Source organism: Bombus flavifrons, chromosome 10 (assembly GCF_040668555.2).
Source record: "Bombus flavifrons isolate JBK064 chromosome 10, iyBomFlav1_principal, whole genome shotgun sequence".
Classification (NCBI taxonomy): domain Eukaryota; kingdom Metazoa; phylum Arthropoda; class Insecta; order Hymenoptera; family Apidae; genus Bombus; species Bombus flavifrons.
The window spans coordinates 7876003-7897815 of NC_138451.1; the positions used below are offsets into that span (position 1 = coordinate 7876003).

Below are 21813 nucleotides of genomic sequence, written 5' to 3' on the forward strand. Positions count from 1 at the left end.
TTTTGACCTGAATTGATTGCCGGACATCGAAATCTTCCTTATGGTAGGATTATACTTATTATTTGATACTTTGTCAGCACGTAGGAATTATCTGTTTCAATTTTTGTACGTGGTAAATAAAATGGTTATCGGTTATTGGAAATAAAGATACGATAGGTGTAATTTACATAAAATATTTTGTACGGTACATTTTGGGACATGGATTTTACGCGAAATTTGGATTAAAAATAACGAAGATCATACATATTTATTTTAGGACGAGGCTTAAGGTTCGATTTATTTCTATTATTAAAAAAGTTCTTTGAAAATTTGTTTTTCAAGCTTCTTGTATATAGATGTCATATCACGTGTGCGAAATAAATTGTGAAATATATACATAAACGTGTGTAACGCACGTTACTAAGAAAGTATATTACGAATTGAAAATATAAGCTTTTATTTTAACCCCAAACAACAAAATTCCCTATTTTTAACATACTTGAATTTATTTATTCGTAAATTTTTTCTAATTCTTCTTTAAATCGGTACATTAATACATTAGTCAATAAATATACGTTCATAACATAGAAATTGTTGGAATATTATTTTGAATACATAATTACTTTAAACGCGGTTGTCTTAATCATTAATTAGTCTATCAAAATACGCAACATTCTTTCAAAATCGTACAACACGTTATCACGAAAGTATTTTACAAATGCAACGCAACTGTTCAACATATTTGATGATACATCATGCATGATTATAACCTTTATCTCACACGTGCTCGATTCGTAACGTGTGCAAAAATGAAACTATAATTACCAACGTAACAAACATTCCAGCGTGAAAAAATATCGAAAGAGTAAAAAATGAATTGGTCCGATCGCGTGCTGCTTCGCGTTTCACCAGGTATTAATTTACAGGCCAGTGCATTCGGTTGAGCCCATAGAAATTTGCACAATAAATCTCTTATCGCGAAAGACAGACCGGCCTACCGGGCGACGATCGTCGCCGGTATGCGGTCGATATCTTAAGAACAGTAATTTTAGCCTCTGCTTTACGATAGTCTTTTGCCTTCTGCGTCGTGGCGGCTACTATTTATCGGGCTCCATTGTTCGGCGTAGAAAGTCCCGCTGGTGGATAATCACTTCTAATTATCACCGGTCCAGAAGCACGATCGTGATAATCGTATTTCCTGAAAATAAACCTGTACACATCGAAACCGAAGCGGTCACGCTGGATTTCACCCGGAAATATTTTCCGCGTCGCCGTGGATTCGCGATTTTCTTCCGAATGGCAAACGTTTGCGATCCGGTATGCATATTACTGCATATAAACTTGTGTCTACCAACCGATACTGTTGAAATTGTAGCCGTATAAAACTTGTCAGGCCGATTACAGCCACGCCACGGATATACTTTTATTAGTACGATTGCACATAAAATTACTTATACGACTGAAATGTTAATAAACAAACAGTTGCATAGTATTTTTTCAAATAATCTGTGTACTACTAGATGAAGCCAGCTCAAGTGCTCTGTGATTTGAGGTTATGATATTGAGTAAGAATTCCGATTAGTGAATGAAATCATCTTGGATAAGTGCTTAAAGATTTTAATATCGTTAATTTGTTATCAGTGAACAGTTACTTTTAGATATATTCTGTTGCTAAAAGCAATCATTAAATGAATTCATTATCGAAATCTGAACTTTTCCTTTTCATATCATGTTACGCGTTAAGTAACAGTAACACTGGAATATTATTTGTTCTTAATCTATATTACATATAATTTTATTACAAGTCCCAATAAGAATATCTGAAAAATATTTGAAGCAAATAAAAAACTGTTACCATTAGCGTAACGTAATATGTAAAACCGGATATGGTAAAGCAATCAATAAGCACCTAAATCGCGACGCGATTAGAAAACCACAAAGCGACGTGTGTTCACAAGGGAGTGTTACATGCGCCGATCGGATCAAGTTTCTCCCATGCTACGCTTGTTAACAATTAATTTTATCGTTGTCGTGGGAACGCAGTCGCGCATGGTAGTTCGAAAATCCACGAGCATAAAACGGCAAAGTAATGTCGGCCAGTTGGTAACCAATGGTTAAAGAAAGAACCATGTAAATGGTGGTCTCTAACGAAGCAATAGGTTGCCTTCGTATGTAATAAATACGGTTTGCTGGACACAGCAATAAACACAAGCCTAATTGCTACATTCGCGTTCTCCTAGTACCAATCGAACCGATTTGCATTTTACTATAATTATAATTCCGCTCTGTACGTCAACTATGTCGATTAGCGTAGTGTCACATGGTACTCTACTTTTTCGTGGCTCATGACCGTGGCGCCATGTTACCCACTGTTTGTCCAAAGATTGTGGAACAAGTGTATCGGCTGCGGATTAACAGTGTTTCAAAAGCTTGTTAGGCGACCTCGTAAATTCGCCGTGTTCCGTGTAGGAACTTAATTAGACGTTTTTCCCTCTGTTTTATGGTTAAGTTAGACATTAAACTGGCGCCTGTTCGCTGCTCGTGATTGCGTATGCTTAATAGGATCGTTAGAAGTGAATGTTGCTGCTCGGAATACGTTTTACCCGGCAGGATCTTTCAACGTATTAAATATCGCGATAAGTTGCGTTAGATTTTCGCTAGCACCGGAGATATTACACCGTGCCTTTTCGTTTTCATAACCGGAAACTATATACATGCTTTATCGAAACATAAATTGTTTGATCAATACATATATGTAATATGCGACTATAATACTGTGTACAATTAAGGATATAAGAAAGTAAGCATGTTTTAGTTCATACATGAGAAGTGTTTTCTTAACACATTATGTGTTTCATAATACGAATTTGTAATTTCTAATTATTATTAACTTTTTATACTTTCATTTTTGCAATCGAAGATGTAAGAAGTGAGAAAATCGTATTAATTTAGGGAATTCTAATTTGAAACACACGGTTTGTATTCGCGTACCAATGAGTGTGTTTCTCCCTCCCCATCGAGTCCTTCGCAATTATTTACGATAGACGTCAGTATACATGGGATCGTCCTCGCGATATGGTGGATCGACGGATTGTCGCTGTAAATAAGGTACAAATTTGTTACTTTATTCCTACATGCTACGTATTGTCGTCTTTTATTCGATATCTTTTAATTCATCTACTTCTATCATTGCATATCTCACTTTTAATGTATTGAATACGATAAAAGAATATACTTCGTATACGCATGTTTTATGCATATCTCGCTAATATTCAATGTACACGTTTATCATATACATATATCTTACTAAAAAGAAATCATTATTATGTTTTATTGGAATAAATTCTTTCTCTTAAAAGCTTTATTTATTCATTCCACGTATGAAAGTGTAGTGGTAGGACGTTTTACCGCGTAAAAGGACGCCATTGCTTTCGATTATCGAAATCGTTTAGATAGTATCTATTCTTTTACGAGAGTGATACCGGGTATACTCGTTTGGAACAGTAAACATTAGTTTTTTAAAATGTGTGGGCGTGGCAGCGCGAGAACAATGTGGTTGTAGGAAAATTAGAATTTTTTATAATTATCGTCCTTTATTGAATTGTATTTTATTCGCGTATAACGTGATTATAGAGTCAGTGCGTGTTAGAATATAAAATTTGCTTAGAGTATACAAAAACATAAAGTCAAAGATATTACGCAGTTCCAGTTTCCCGATACAAGGCCGTTTTTGTTTGCATTTCTGTTTCTAATTGAAAGTGGCTGTATTTTGAACACGATATCTCGGTCGCGTTAGCTTGTTTTCGTCTTATGGTGTCTGTGTTGCTATTCGAGTGAGTGAAAATTACCACGACCAAGAATATTCTCGACGGACAATAAAAATGTATGTATATCTTCATGCTTTATTAACTGTAATTACATACTATGTAATCATATAAATGAAATCGATTTACTGTAATAATATTCTGATTCAAACATTCCAAATGACTTTTTAAGAGCAATATTGCCAAGTATTATTTGAGATTTCATATATTTTTTATAAGCTATTACAGATAATTTTCGTTATAAGACTTATACAATTATTGGTTCCTTTCACTTTGGCATCTTTGGGTATGATACAACAAATGTTGAACCGGAAGTGATACCAGGAAATTCCGGATATTCAACGATCGGTGAGTCACGAATTTTATGTGTTAATATGTATATTATGTTCTTTCTATATTACACATATACAGGATATAAGAAAATTATTGATAGAAACTCCATTATAACAAACGCTTATTCTATGAAATATGAATATATATACCTGTTAATTAAGTATTAAATTAGTGGTTAATTAATTTTATCTGTAAAACATCTCATATCTCAATCTTTGCATATACCTACAATTCTACAGGTTTATTATTATATATAATTATAGTATAAATATTCTTTAATTACATTTCATATTGTAATTCGTAATTTCTGTATTTTTATTTGTGAAATATTTTAGAAATTTTCTTACATATCGTGATGTATAAAGTATCATCAACACTTCACTGTATTCCAGAGAGTGGAACTAACACATTCTTCCTTATCATATTGGCGTACAAAGTTGCGTTAACTTGCGAAACAATTTGGCGTCTCTCTAAGAATACTATAGCGTTTATGTGCGTTAATATTTCAATATTTTTTATAAGGACATCTTCCGTGTAACTTTCGTACATTCTCAGAGGCACTTCTTAACTCGTATATATACTCCATGTATGTAACAATCGAGCGTGTAATGCGTTTCACGCGTATGTAAGAGGAAAATCGCGTAGTATTCCACACTATGCATCGTCATATTGCACCCGGTAATTGGCTAGCATTGTTTATCCTTTAAAGGATAAATATCATGCGGAACATTTATGCGAACTTCTAGGAATTCAGTCACAAAAATTTCGTAGCCTTTAGTATTTAGTCTTCCGGGTTTGGTATTGCCCTCTTGAATCAATTTTTAATATATTTCACACGTTTGCAATAACTATGTGATATCCATATGATGTGAAACAAAGATTCATAAAAACTCCATGATAAAAAATTATAGGTACTATAACTTTCTACTATAAATATCATTTTTGAATATATTCAAGAATTGCAAATACTTTCCAATCATGCAGAATGTAATATACTATAGAATCAATTTCAGACATTTTTTAATATACTCAAACATTCCAAAAATTTCTTTATTATGTATAATACGATGTTGAACAAATTCCACGCATTTTTTAATTTATGTACTCATTCTTTAAAACTTCCGCATTACACAGAACATAGTATAAAATAAATTCCCATTAATTCACATTTGTTAACATAATCAAAGATTTCAAAAACTTTCCTATCATGTAGAGTATAATATAGAACTAATTCCATACATTCTTCAATATACTTAATAAATTAAAAAACTCTCCCACCACATAAATTAACATAGAATGTAATACAAAACCTTTTGCAGACATTTTTCAATGTATTCAACTTCAAAAATTTCCCTACCATACAGAATATAGTGTAGAACCACTTCTACACATTCTCCAATATGCTTAACGATTTAAAGAACTTCGTAGAATATAATATAGAAACAATGTAATATATGCAAAAATTCTAAAAACTTTCCATTTTATAGTGCTATGGACTATTGCCAAAAATTCGTATTCTCGTTTCAACGATATCAATGGAATTAGCGTGGACAGATTTATCGCACCTGTTTCAATGCTTTCACTTAAGCTTTACCTCGTGTTCCTCGTCGTCTCAAACTATGTTACTTCGATAAACTGGAGGATTGCAACGAGTTCAATGGCAGAAAGACGACGATATAATACTATACGAAGAAGAAGAGAAGAGCAAGGGGTGGGAAAGAAGAGTCTCTGTTTATCAGCCGTCTCTCAGGAGATATTTGAAAGATGCAACGATCGTTCGTGTAATTGGACGGCATTGTTTGTTCATGGCTGACGGAGTACGTTAACATTCTTTGTTGCGGATGATTGGTGTGCTTTCACCTATACTTCGGCAACGTGCTCATTGTCTTAAGCGTCTCGGGGCTGGTTTTCCTCGCCGCTGCGATCATCGAACGACAACGTTCCCTGTTATTAGACGAGAGCTTATCGGTCCACGGGGAAACTGGCCGATTTCTCATAATTAGGTGAAACGCGAAAAATCCTTTTTATCACCGATTTCCGTCTAGATTTTCGTTCGACTTTCGTAGAACAAGAGGTCATCGTTAGAGAAAACAGTTTTAGGTTTATTGGGTCCATTGGAATGTCCAGTCGATTACGGACCTAGTTATTATATATATTATACAGTACTGTGCAAACGTCTTAGGTCGTCTACGATAGCGATCTCGTAACAGCAACTATATAATTATACTTTTAGGAAATATTCCCACACGGTGTTATATAGAAACGAATCTTTAGATATTTCTTTTATGATTCTAATAGATTTGTAAGACAGGCATTTTTCCCCCTTAGTTTATACATTTTTTAGAAGAATTTCGTTACTAAATTAGAGCCCTAAATCAAAAAAAAAAGTTTGTCTTTTTTATTTTATTCATTTACAACTACCACAGACATTTTAGAATCTGTTAGTAGTTTTGATGTACGAAAAATAGATTTTTTCTTCAAGATGAACCTGCTGTAAGAGGTCAAATGCTGGAAGAGGACAAAGTAAATACATAGGAAAGATATTAGGAAGAGAAGAAGAAGAAGATGATGAAGAAGAAGAAGAAGGAAAGTTCATCAGCGTATGAAGTCGCCCTTTCGCCAGCGTCTATTTTATTGTTCCGGTCTCGGTGGCGGTTTCTACCCCGCGGCTTCGGATAATGCGATTTCTGCATATTGTTTCGCGTGAGCGGCCATTCTCGCAAAAGCGCCTTTATAAAGAGCGGTCTCGTGGGATCACGATTATATTGTTGCCGCGGTGTGCATACACACGAGGCTCCGCTATCCATTATACCGGCGAATAAAATAGAGATGTATTGTCCTTATATACGCGCAAGTTGTACGCCTGCGAGCTACACCGGCCATTTATTATTAGTTAAATAAATATATGCCGTCGATATACCAGAAGGTTGTCCACTTGCTGGCTCTCGTGCACCAGGAAACGCATAATATCCTCGTTCTCCTCTTTTTTTTCCCCCCTTCGACTCTCCTCTTCTTGATTTCCTTTAACGGTGCACAGAGTTTACCCGTGGACACCGCGTTTCCGCTTCCCGTGATCGTGACGCGGGATCTTTTCCCCTCGGACTTCGTGGTCTGTTTTGACATTTGGTTTTGGTCCATTGATCAATGAACGTGGGCGAAATTATATCCATATGTACTTGGTTTATCGACGTTCATTATAGATAGATATTGATACAGTAACTTAAAGTGACGAATTTTAGATTTTCTAATTTCACACATATTTTAATTTCAACACATATGAAAAGGTATTTATTTAAAAGGAAGAAAGCAACTTTTTCTGTCATATCAGTCTGCCTTTCTTTTGCTCTTTTTTCGCATTCATCGAATGGAACAAAAAAAGTTTCTTCAATAACAGTATCATGCTTTTTGCATAGGATTATTCAGTCAACTTTCATATCTTTCTTTCAACAAAGAGTATTTCATACCTCGTCCTTGTGTTTCAAGTGAAACAAGTGTGTCTCTGACGTTACTGAAAAAGGAAGTCGACTTTTATATCCCCAGAGATTTACCGTCAAGCGAAACAAACCATTTCACTCAATATTATTATCATCGTTTTACATCATTCATAAATATAAACCTGTGAAGCATTTAACCAGAGTGTTATAAAATTGTCATTAGTTAGCTAGTTGAGGTGAAATTTCACATTATCCTGTAATTAATATATTTAATAATAATCGAATTATACAAAAATATCACTTCTTTTCTATGTACTTCATATACAACATTCACGTATAACAAAAATATTACTATTCCTTTGTCAATTTTGACGATCGATCCAACTCCTAATACGAATAATACTAGGAATTTCAAACTTGATCAAAAGATAAAGATTACTATTCTTTTTAATCATCATGAATTTTCAAATACTTATAACTTTACCTATATTCCTCGATCAATAGACCAAATGCAAACGTCAAAAGACTATCAAACTCTCGATACGAACAATATTAGACATTTCAAACTCGATCAAACGATAAAGATGCATTCATCATTACAAATCTTCAAACATTTCCTCTACACTTCGTATCTTAACAAAATTCTTGCAACAGTAGGAACAGAACATTCGAATAAAACTGTAACAATCTCACTCGAACAATTTCTATTCGTGTTTTCCAATCTTCTTCATATTTGATCATCTTCAAACTCCAAATTAATCGATGTTCCAATAAACAATTGTTTCGTTACTCGCTATTCTACTGTATAATCATTTGACACGTATCACTTGCGTGCAATAGCCGCTCAAAAAACATTTGAATATTTGTTCTTAGCATCGATAACATTGGAAAGTACTGTCGTAACGTTTCTGACTTTTTTCCTGATGGACGTTAGAGGACTTCCTGCTAACAAGCCGCGACAATAGGAGGCGGCGAAGCAAAGGTAGCTATAGTGCACCAGGGATTTAATTACTTTCACCAATGCCACGCAGCCTGGGGAAGTTTAATTAATTTTTTGGTTGGTCGCTCGACCGATCGAGACCGACGATCGCACTCGTTACCGACGCCCGAACCGATCTAACTCGCTTAGATCGTTCCTACGACTGTTACGAACCGGTCACGGACTGGTCGCCGACTCTACACGTGCCCTCTGTTCCTCGCGGTCTAATGGAAAGGCAATTAACGCGATCTTTTATCGGTGGACGGGGTCGAGACCGACCCTGGATACCGATTACCGGAAAGAAACCGCCTTAAATCTTCTGCTCTTCATCTAGATCTTGGATTTTCTTACGCTTTAGAAATTTCAAAAGCATAGAAAGTGGAAATAGATTTCGATTAATAATTATGAATTTTACGTATTTTACACATTTAAACGTACGACGAAACATTTGTTGGTTAGTTACATTTGACTTTTATATATATACATGTATACATAATTAGGATTTTTATGTATTTGTAAGAAATTTGCAAGTGCAAAATTGCACAGGATGCACACGATATAAAGAGATATACATAGAAAGTATAGTGCTTTTTATAATATTTGGTAGGCAAAAGAGATTCTCTAGTCAAAACTGTAATTGCTCTAATTTTTTCAATTATATTTTCGAACAAATAAATTTCCATAAAAATCCGCAGTCTGTTTATAGCATCGAGGAAATATATAGTCAGGTATTGGATGTTTCAAGAATTCCTGCGGCACACACCGCTTGAAAATCGATGGATCTAACGTATCGCTTGAATAATAGTCGACGACGAAATGTATTGCTGCTTAGAAAGAAAAAGTGCCGCAACTCGTAAAACCTAACAATCGTTTGTATCGCGAGCTGAACGAATGGTAGATAATTTGGCGGACGTTTAGTCGGGAGGAAAGCGATGATAAAAGCGAGCACATCGATCCGGATTGGCTGGGCGTGTCACGTCAGTGGGTCGGCGAGGAACGCGTATCGCGATAATGTGTTTCTAGGTCAGTCACCGTCTGTGAGCGCACGTTCACGAACAGCGTACACGCGAGCACGCATTCCTTTCTCTATAAAACCGATCGTGAATCCCCGCTGCTTCTTTTTTTGCACTGCGGCTAACGCAAACACGCGGGCGCGGATGTTAACAGCGTCGTTAAGTGAAATTGCCACTCGAATTCCGATGGCCGTTTTATCAAAACCGATTAGAATCGTTGCACGGCGTGTGCGTATACACAACACGGTGGAAATGGGAATCGTTTAATTGGTCGTCTCGTCGCGAAATAATCGCCAAGGAGTCGATATACACGCGACTTATCGATGTTAAGTACCGCGCAGTCTCGCTCCGAGATCGTCTGGATTTCCAATCGGACGAAGGAGTGTCCGATACGACGATGATAAGCGCCAGTATGCTAACAATAAGTGGCTCATGCGATGGCTATTTTGGGATATGTAGCAGTTTCGTAAAAATTGATAGCGACGCTACAGAATGTTATTCGAAAAGGAATTTGTAGCAGCTACTAGATTTTACTGCACGATAGGGGCAACATGTAGCAGACGTAGGAAGAGACAACGTAGATTGATTTAATTCTTAACTTGCGTATAGAGAATAATCGATGGAAGATGGAAAAATTAGAAGAAGCTGTACTCCTTCGAGTCATCTTACTAATTCGAAATCTTACGACGATGATAAGCGGTTTAACAATAAGTGGCTCTTTCGATGGTTTTTCGAAAATAGCGTATGGTAGCGATGTCGGAGAATGTCATGCGAAGGGGAATCTGTAGGAGCTGCTAGATTTTATTACACGATAGAGAGAAAACGTATTATACGTCGTAGGAAGAAACGTGGATTGATTCGATTCTTGATAAGTATCGTTTGAGTTGTAGGAGAAAACGGTGAATGGAAGACTGAAAAAGGAAAAGGAGTCTTTTCCAGTGTGTCGTTAATTTAATAAAATTAAGTAATTTACGAAAGTGATCAATGTTGAATGGAAAATAAATAGGATCTCTGAATGCGGTATAAATGGACTTCTTGCGCATAGAGGAAACGCTTTGTTTAATTTTTTTTAATGGTCGAATTTCTTGTGGCGAATGTTAGCTACATTAGAATGTCTGTGTATGATTTATCATTTTTGAATGGCAAGTAAGTGGAGTCTCCGAATAGAAATCGAATGGGATATTTGTATTGTAAGGTAATGCTTTGTTAATTCTACGATTCTGTTTTTAATTTCGTAATGGTTGAGCTGTTCGTACCCAAGGTTAGTTAGATTATAGAAGATTCGTCAGTATCGGAAAGGAAATGGATAACATTTTTAAGCAGAAGATAATGAGAATTCTTATTTAGTTGAGTCGGCGATCATCTATCTTCGCGTTAGAATGTTAATTGATTTATCTATGATTTACTATTGTTGAATGGAAAATAAGTGGAATTCTTTAGCGGAAGATGAACGGAGTTGTTGTGTAGTAGGTAAATGCTTTGTTGATTGTTTGATTGATGTTGCACATTCCAACTATCGACTTCCTCGTGTCAAAATGTCCTTCAAATTATATATCAGTGAATGTGATTGATTTAATACCGAATGAGTCTTTTATATAAAGTAGTAAAGCATAACCTGTTATTAGTTATATAATCAATCTGTAGCGAATTGATCACACGTTTGCCAATTTTTCGTAAGTATTCGGTGTATTTACGAACAATTTAGAATTTAGATTTCTATACTGTCCTCCAATCAGGGGAAATCGTAATAAAAAAATTCTCTCGCGTCAGGTATGTACCTATTACATTCTTCGATAATTTACTCCTCCGCAACAATTCTCTAACATCTACTTCGCATTTCTCTCAATTTACAAAAATGTCAAGCTTTCGATGCCAGTTTCCAATCAAATTCAGCTTCGTGACCGCTATCTTCCAACTACTTTTTATTATATTAAAAATCTTGTTCCAACGATCAAAGCTCCATTATTTCATCTTCGTCCCCTGAAGAATTAAATTTTCTAAAGAAAGCGCGCATATTAAAATTTGTAACATAAAAAGTAAAACGTTGAATCTAGCATTCCGTCAAACAGAAATTGCAAAAAGTTAAGCAGCAGCTCGATGAATTATTTCCAGACGATCGACCTTGAAAATGGTCCCGGATATAGCATGCACGATATTATAATGGTTTGCAGGCTGCCAATTTTATCCGTCTGTTTGTTTGATCGGGCGACTTTTGGTCCGTTTCGAGCGTCATCCGGCTATGATAATACGCGGGACGGTTATTTTCGCCGTGGCAATCAACCGAAAATAGAAACAGAATCTGTAGTCAACTTGAAACTAATAATAATAATAATAATAATAATAATAATAATAATAATAATAATAACAACAGGATTAACGACGTGCACTATTCACGCACAGGCTTCGACGTTTGTGATCTGGATGAACGTATGAACGTATGAACGAATCGTTTTCTGTGTCAATAGCGAGTTTTCACGTGACGCGTGAGCGTGAAATCTTCAACGATTGGAAGAAGAAGAAGAAGAAGAAGTAGAAGAAGAAGAAGAAGAAGAAGAAGAAACAGGAAAAGAAGAAGAAGAAGGAGAAGAAGCTGCGGAAGAAGAAAATCTGCTTGGAGCTTTTGATCAAACGTTGCTCGCGATGAAATATAGTAGGATGCAATATGGAATTCAGACGATTAGCAGATAACGGTCGCGATAATTATCGCCGCATAAATCTGTCGACGCTGTGTATGCCGTTTCTTTATCATCATTTTCTTCTTCTTCTTCTTCGTCTTCTTCGTCTTCTTCTTCTTCTTCTTCATGGAAGTTAATATTTCTTAGGATGGGAACTGGAGGAATCTTTGGCGAACGACTCAATCTTGCAATCGAAACGATGATCGCCTTTGAACGAGTTAATAATAAGTATTTCGATATTTTCGTTGGACACATTGCTTGCTTCAATGATATTATTTAATTGCTTAGACTGGATTTATGGGTGTTGGTCATTCTATTTAGAACGGTATTTTCTTGCGAATCACTGGATCCAGGGATTTTATATCATATTCGTATGAATTTTTCTTTGATTTCCAGGGATGTTTCTCTGATAAAGAAGATCGAGGATACGACAGGTTCTGATAGAAAACGCAAGGAATACAGAACGTTGAGCATTCTATTTGAAACAATATTCTCACAAAAATCGCAGTATCTAAGGATCAGTTGGTCGATTGTTCGTGCCTTTCCTGGCAAAGTATTATAAGTATTTATAGTCTGGCAAAGAGAATTAGAAGTATGGTAGGTTATGATAGGAAACGTCAGAGTCTTGATCATTTTATTTGTAAAAGTAGTTTTGCAAAAATCACTGTATATAGGGATTAGTTAGTTGATTGACCATGTTTTTTCTTCTGGTTTCTAGAGACGTTTATTTTGTCTGGTAAAGAGGATTAGAAATATGGTAGGTTTCGGTAGAAAATATCAGGAATACAGAATACAGGAATACAGAATCCTGATCATTTTATTTAAAACAGTATTTTCGTAGAAATCAGTGAATCTAGTAATTGATTGTTCGTGCTTTTCTGATTTATAGAGGTGTTTGTTTATCTGGTAAAGATGGCTGGAAGTATGGTAGGTTGTGATAGAAAACGTCAGAACGTTGATCATTCTATTTATAAAAGTATTTCCGTGAAGATGATCGAATCTAGGAATTAGATGCGTGTTTCTTGTTTTGATGACACGGTCTGTTCTTCTAGGTTTATAGAGAAGATAGTAAAGATTAGGAGTATAGTAGGTTGTGGTATTGTTGTGAATGGGTGTTCCACTTTTTGTTAGAAGATTCTCAGTGTATGGATTGAGAGGAGAAACCTACGTTTCTTTCGTGTAAATTAAAAAAAACTTGCTTGTTCGTAGATATTATCACGGAGGCTAATTACTCTACACGCTCATTACTTTCTTATTACCTTATTCATTGAATAAATGGAATTACTTTCCTCTGATATACAAGTGGAATCTTCCTTATCGCGAAATTAAATTGAACTTCTTGCGAGAGTCGTGGAATAAAAAATTAGCGGAACACTTTTATCCTAAAGAAGTTATTGTTGTTTATAACTTCAATACAGCAGATCGTTATTTACTTGGTTCTCGATTTATTTGAAATCTTAAATGGAATACAAAATCTCGCATTCCACCCAGAAGAAAGAATTCTCTTGTTTTCACGTATAAAATATATAACGATACATCGTAAAAGAAAAGTCATATTTCTCGATATAAATTTTCATAATTTCATAACCGTTTCACGCAAATTATCAATAAGATATCAATAAACCCAAAACCCAATTCCTTTTCCCTAAATTCGATGTTAACGTAATCCTATCGTTTTTATTAAAATGTCTCAGTCACTCGAGATATCCATAAAATATCTAAAATATTGTTAGATCCAACTGAATTCTGAAAAGAGGTCGACAGCAAAATAGATAAAAGAAGAGAACGGAAAAATTGAGAGCAAAAGTCTGAATCTTTAACACCATATCTTAAAAAAAAAAACAAATTTACGTACCATGCACGTACGTTTTACTATTTCTATTGAAAAAATATAAATCCTTGCCGAAGGCAACGATATATGTTCGCTCGAGTCGAGCAATCCTTGTACAGCAGAAGGGACGGGCCTCGCAAAACATCCTTAACGATTTTAATTAACTCCGTTAGTTCGTGGAGGTCTTGCGTACGCAAATGCACGAGGTTGCCTGCTGTACCGTTAGACGTTCTGATAGAGAAAAGATGCGACATTCCTTTTCATGTCCCGAGCGGTGGGACGAATCTGAAGAAAAATCGAGAACATTGGTCACGAACCACCGCAGTCCCTTCGACCTGTCCGTATATTTTCCACGCGCGGGATTCTTCCTGGCTGGGTGCACAGCTTCGATAGCCTCGGAGTTACGATCGAGACTTGTCTGATCGAGGACGCGATTTTTTAAACAGCCGAAGCCGCGTTTAAACTGTTCCTCCAGTGATGGAAATTTTTATCGGGAGTGGCGAGATTATGGGAATACCGGGAGAGAAAACCAAATTTATTTATATTTTATAGTGATGTCTTTGGTACTTTATGTACATTTTAAGCGATTGAAAAATTTTATCGATAATGCTAAAGTTATGTTAGATAACATTGGACTTGAAAAGGCTGGAGTTTATGTCTTGAGGGTAATTTATGGGTTTTTTAAATTATTGGGAAATTTTATTACAAATGATAGGATTATGTTAATATTGGATTTCGGGAGAATTGAATCTTTTATCGAGATTTTTTTTGGAAAGGCTAGGATTATATTGACATCCTGTTTGGAAAGAATTGAATTGTTTATATTTTAGAGGTACTGTACGGATGTTTAAGATTTCCAGACGTCGATAAAAAATTATAAAATTATATTAGTATTGGACTTGCAGAGGATCAGGTTTATTTGTAAGTAAAGTGATGTTTGGGTAATTTATAGAATTTTTTAATGATTGGCAAATTTGATTAAATATAGTAGGATAATATAAATATTGATGTTGGAAAGAATAAAGAATAAAATTGTAAAGGAAGGGAACTACAGTTAAATCGATTATATCTCGCAGGAAGTTTTGCGCGGCGGATATTTTGAATTTACCTTCAGACTCAATTTCACACAATATTTTAACATCCAAATCTCTTGAACATTTTTTATGTAACATCTAATGTTTCAACATTTTTCGCACACAAATCTTACATAATATTCTCTCGAAAATAATATCTCATAATTTTACGACTTTCCAAATAAAAATCACGCACATCGTAAATAACATCACATACTTCCAACAATCTTCATAAAATTTCCTATTCATATAGTTTATTCGTTTCATTTGCTCGTCATATATTTCCGAATCGAAATCTAATTTCCACTATAAATTTCCCCAAATGTTTCATTGGAATTTACGAATCGTACATGAGAAAAATTAGTAAACGCGAGACAAACTGGCCTATTAATAGGATTTACGGGTTCAAACAGTCAGTAGTTCGGCATTTCCAGGTATTTTTGAACGATTTCTCGTCGTCACGCCTTGGACTCTCGTCGAAACGATATGAAAAAAGCTATAAAGATAAATCGCGGTAAGTTAGACGTGTTTTTCCGGGAAACGTAAAAACTACGTATAAACAACGTAAAAAATTCTCTTTTACGTTAGACAAATGTTGCGACGTTGAAAATTCTACGAAAGAAGTTTTTCGGGAACTGATAATAATTAATGCATTATTTAATACTATATATTTAAATTTAAATATTTAAATAATACAATATTTAAGACACCACGAAATTTTTATTTATGTGTTATATTGTCCAAAAATACGAAGTTATTGGAGCATAGAAAGAAAGCCCTGTATGGAAAAAAGCAGCTCTTAAAAATCTAAAGTGCTTAAAAATAAGGTATACATTTAAAAATAGAGGAAGATATTTATATCACGATACATAAGGTTGTTTACTTGTTTACAAGGGATGACAAATTTTCTCTTATTTATATCCTACCCTTCACGAATATATAGTGCCCTAGAACCTAATATCGTCAAAGATTTTAAAATTTTAAATGTCAAAGGATAAAAGACACGTACAGATTACTATTGATTATTAATGAATTTACCCATTCCGAGGCTATTTAATACTATGTATTGTTTCCAATCAAGATTGGCAGCAATTAAATTTCTTATCGAGCAACCTTTCACTAATTAGTATTGTATATTAGAACTGCAAATATTTTCAATTCCTTGTTCCAAGAAATTGAAACTTTCTCTTTTCAACACATGTAACCAAATTTGAAAGTTAGATGGAGAAAATTTTGATAATCGCTTTTTATTCACTTTTATTATTTTCCTGTTCTTCATCCACTCAACTTATACGTCTAGTACTTTGCAACTATTTTGCCTGGTCTTGCAGAGGTTTGTAGAAATTTATATAGTTGCGTGGTTACACGATGGTTACGCAGAAACGTGTAATCATTATACGATCAATCGTGAATCTTCTAGGAAGCGCATAAGGTTCTGAGCGGGACGTTCAGCTAGATAATTTCATCGATTTCCCGGATAATTTGGTCGTATTTTGCGACGGTGGACGCGCGACACGGGGACAGGTGCGTTAGGCTGCGTTTTGCTCGATTCTGATGTCGTCGCGCAGCTCGGCTCACGTCTGTATTTTGCCTGGAAAGTAAGCCGATGCTATCGTGGGGACCCCCTCGTGATGCGCAGCGGCACGATGCATTTGTAAGTGCGAGCGACTATAAATAATCGGCGTCCTCGCTACCTGCACGCGTTACTCGCTGCGTACGGGCACGCGTGTACACGGTGAACGACCGCTCGTAAATTCGCCTCCTTCACGGCGAGTTACCTATCAAAGGGCTGCATGCGTTTTATTTTCTATATAATCTCTACATAGAGATTTTGTCATGCTTAGATCCTTTTTAGAATTTTCCTGGAAATGCATAAAGTTTGAGGATTCGATGGAAAATTTTGTTTACTTCGAAACGAATTGGTTATGGACAATTTTATATTTTTTCAAAGAATCTGTCATATATTTAAATTTTTTGTAATATTTTTGTGGAAATTCATAGAGTTGGAAGATTTGGTGTTAATGTTTACTTTGTTAATGTTAAAGTTAATGTTTACTTTGAAATGGATCAGTTACGAACAAGGTGAATAACTTGTCAGGAAATCTGTGATATTTAATTTCGGTTTTGGCAATTTTTTTTATAATAGTATAGAAGATTGATTATTGCGTATTATCGATTAGCGTGGAAGATTATTTTAGAACGAGTAACGAGTAGAGGATTTATTAGGTAATTTATGCTTCAGTTGACTATCGTAGCAGTAGCTGAATTTTATCAGGCAATTTGTAATTGCTTAGATTTATTTTATCGAGGGTAGTTTATTAGAAAACTTACGATTTACACTTCCTTCCCGATTTCCATTTGTCAAGAACTAATGAGATTTGAATATTCTCAAAGATCATCCAAAACATTCCTTCTATTTCATTTATTTCATATTTAGCTACGAGGAAGATGAATAATCGAATGATTTCTACCACAAGATACTCCACGTTTAACGTTTCCATTCGATGAAAAGATCATCCAAAACACTTCTTCTATTTCATAACGATTTAGCTACGAGGCAGATGAATAATCGAATGATTCCTAGCACAAGATACTCGTCTACGTTTAACGTTTCCATTCGATGAAAAATACATGCAGACTCTGTGCTACGATTCGATATCGGCGATATCTCACAGATCAGTGTAAATCGGAGGAAAAAAGTTGGCGTGCAAAGGCTCCCGACGCGACTACCGTGTATCTTCTCCCAGACGGCGTTGCATCTTGGTACCCCGAAAATAAATCGTCGGTGGCCGCCTCGTTATTTTGTACGGGGGTGCCGCGCAGGGTGCCATTCCCATTCCGTGCTTTACGAGGCTACTTTAAAGCGATCGCTTTTATCGCGTGTCGTGCTACGCTGCGCCGCGGCGAGTATTAACACGGTAGATCACATCGCGAACCCAGCAATGCTGCGCGTCGCCAGAAGCCAGCAACAAAGCGAGTACGAGCGAAAAAATGTAGCCAGCCGAACAGCTCTTCTTGTACAGGCGAAATATACGCGTTGATCCGAACCGCGAGAGTCGAAGACGAAGAGAGGAAATTTCGTAGAAACGAGAGAATATTTTTTGGCCACTGAATGGGACTGCTGGTGATCGAGGAACCTTCGGAGGTCTTTTAAGCCATTAAGGGCCAGCATTACGTTAACGCAACATTTCATTTGTAACTTCTTTTTAGGTAATTCACGTTGTTGGGTCATATAAAATTCGTGTCGTAATTATGCAGAGGAATTCCAGGAATCTGCCCGATGTCTTTTTATTAGCCTTTCTTCTTCCATTTATAACCTACCACCGTGTGAAGTTCGAAAAAGTTGAAGCACGTTTTTTACACTTTTACCTTTCTTTCTTGCTTGACACTTTCAGTGTAACTCAGTGTCTGATGCAAAGAAACGAAACTCTGTGTATCATTTATATGTAGAGATGGTCGATTTGAAAAATTCAAAGCAAAATAGGAATTGGAACGAAGCTCTGTTACAAATATAACGTGCTTTTATTCAGTCGTAACTACGACTCGTAATACGAGCGTTGCCTCAGAAGGCAAGGGATTAATAAAATCGTAATTCTGTCATAACATCTTCAAAACTAAATACAATTCAATTTTCCATATGATACTCATGATTGTACTAGGTTTCTTTCGTTTTATAAGGAAACGATAGATACACGACATTTCTTTATGTTATTTTTTGTTCCATTCGAACAAAATGGATCATACACAATTCGATAAAATAATACAAAACACAAAACGTCGTGCATCTATTGTTTCCTTATAAAACGAAAGAAACTTCTTCGACAACCTAATATAATAATTATCAATTTCATCCTATATTCACGGTATCCATTTATGCCTATACCAACGATAGGAGTATCGAGCGTCTAATAAATTGCGAAAGGTAGCTTTGAACAGAATTCATCGTAAGAATAACAAAGGCCAGTCTACACGTGGCACCAAGTATCCAGCGTACGTACCTGATCACATCTACCCACCGTGATGATCGCGGCGTAAGAGATGCGAGCAAATTCGTTACTCGGTCCCGTGTCCGACGTCCCCATCGTCCAGGTCATTACTCATTGCCGAGTTGCCCTCGTATACCCGTCCCGTGGCTCATCCCGCGCGTTCACCCGTTACACCGAGTTCTTTTATATTGATTTCACCTTCCGCTGCCCACGTTAATTTTCTCCCGGCCGCATTGGCCTGAAATTAAGAAAAATTGTTCCGCTCGACACCCAGCTGTTGCGACATTTCTTTACGAAACGGGAGAAAGGCGCTATTCGTCCGTTATATCGGCGATCGTAAAAGTTAGAAATCGTGTCTCGCTATTGTGTCCCTTTTCTCTTTGTGAAGCTGCTACCTTGTTGTTGTTGCTTTCAACTTTTCGGAAGCGAGGAGAAAGGGTCATGTAGAATTGGATCCATCGAGTTGGAAATCTTTCTATCGCACGTGTCTTCTGTTTCGTTCGATGACGCTTGATACGCGAAAAGTGGTGAAATCTCGATGTTCGTGGTCTTTTCTTCGGGTAGACATTTTTATAAATTTCGGAACGAGAGTTATAAATTTGAGATGGTGTAGAATTTGACTCATCGAATTGCGAAATTTTGTATTTCGTCCGATGGCGTTTGATGGATGAAGAACGTTGAAACTTTACGTTCGTGCTTTGTTCTTTGGCTTAAGATTTTTATAAACTCGGAAGAAGACGAACATGATTGTGCAGAATTGCAGTATCTTTATTAATTTGAAATGTTCGTGGTTCCTTGTTTGCGCGGATGAAGGCTTTCGTGAATGAACATTGAATTTTTAGATTCAAGTGATCATGAATTTTAATAGACTAAAATAAAAAATCCATCGTAATTAGAATCTACTTTCGGATTGAAGCGACTATTTGCACCGCAATAATCAATCTCTTAAGGAGTCGAGAAACAGCGCAAAACGGTATTTCCAAAACCAAAATACGCGTCGTGTTATTCAGAAACATAGAACATTCTTGATGAATACATATGTCAACGAAATACATATTCACGAGTTCGAAATCTCGTGTGCGAGCCGGATGCAGATTTTTAGTGCAAGTTTCATCGTGTATCGTGTAGCAATTTGGCTGGAATTTGGGATACTTACACATGCAAATTTTTACGCTCGGTGGACAGGTCATTCGCGCAGAGGGACAGACGCACATCGCATATGTCGAAAGATTGTTTCATCTAAGAGACGTTTGGAATTATTGTTCCCAAGAGAAAATGGCGATCTTATGTTCGTGCAAGACGGGAAATTTTATCGCGAAGTCAGAAATCCGTAGGAGTAAAGGGCTGTTTTCGCTTTAGTTGCCAAAAAACACGAACGATGCGAGGTATTTCGAGGATAGCCATCGCTTTTAACAGTATCGTTATCGGTGGTTCAACGGCGTTACCCTTGTCGAGACATAAATCGAATTTTAGGGAACAAGACTGAACGCTTGTTTCGATTCTTCGTTGAAGATTTTTATTTTTTCAACTCCTAAGATACCCTGATTTGTGTTAAAGCGATAAGGATGCTTGTTTTACGTCTGCCGGGTGTAAATTATGGTTAGATTGTAGATGTTTATGCAAATTCAGGCCTTTATGAGTACGATTAAGTTTTCCAGGATCGAATGTTCTTTTAATCTATCAGAAAAATTGTTTCTTACCAATGATTCGTAGAAAGATATCTTTTCGAATGATTCCGTAAGGAGGATGCAACGTAATGGAGTTTGAAAAATCTTCGAACGACCTTGAAATCTCATAGTATAGTCTTCAAATAACCTTGACCGTGAATGACACGATCTCGATAATCCCTCTCGACTTTTAACTGGTCCAGAATACCAATGACACGATGTCGATGACTTTGTTTGACTTGAGAATGAGCTTGATTGTCAGTGACAGTCCTAAGTATCCTTTTTGACTTTCAGGTGGTCGTGAGATTTTTGATCGTTCTCTCAACTACATTTACTCGATCGAGAATCATAATTTAGATTATGCAAAGCGTTATGAAAAGAACATCGCACTATTCGCTTTAAATACTATAAACTTTTAGCTTAGGTTTAATAAAACACGAACCATGGATGAATAAAATTTACGCTCGTCGCACTGTACATCAAACGCAATTAACCAACTGAATTTGAGTGTACCGAACTGCACTGAACTGAATTCGGAGTAACAAGAAGATACATAATCATATAGTTTACATATAGTCGCAACGAATGTCTTTTCCATTCATCTAGAGATCTCCCACTTTCTTTTTATCCAACCTACAACGCATCAGTCTTCCACTTCTCTCAACTTCCCATCTTTCCACGTTAAAAGTTTTCTGAATTCTGTTTCGAACAACACATCAACCTACAGCTCTGCCTCGAATCGATTCACACCGACTCAAACCACCATAGAATCGCACAAATGCCGGCGTATTCGTACCGTACCGATCTCTCGAACGCAGCAGCACTTAGACGTTCGATAAACGAAATCGTGATTAACGATCCATCTGGTCGGCTTTCGTTGCTACAGAAGAAAACGTATTACGTAACGAAACGTGGATTTTGATGTGTCACTATTTAAGGATGCAAACATCGCGCCTACCCAGAGTAAACTAAAGGCATCGATAGAACCGAGGAAGCCAAAGATTGATGAGGCCGTTTAG

The 21813-nt window shown here is 36.2% G+C and overlaps 1 protein-coding gene across 1 annotated transcript in view; it reads left to right on the top strand.

Annotated features, from left to right (window-relative positions):
* The first annotated feature begins 4085 nt into the window (after positions 1–4085).
* Positions 4086–21813, top strand: part of ics (ras suppressor protein 1) — a 136962-nt gene continuing 119234 nt past the window's right edge. Inside the window, exon 1 of the mRNA XM_069122433.1 lies at positions 4086–4151. The gene's annotated coding sequence lies outside the window, so the exon portion shown is untranslated. The remainder of the gene's footprint in view (positions 4152–21813) is intronic.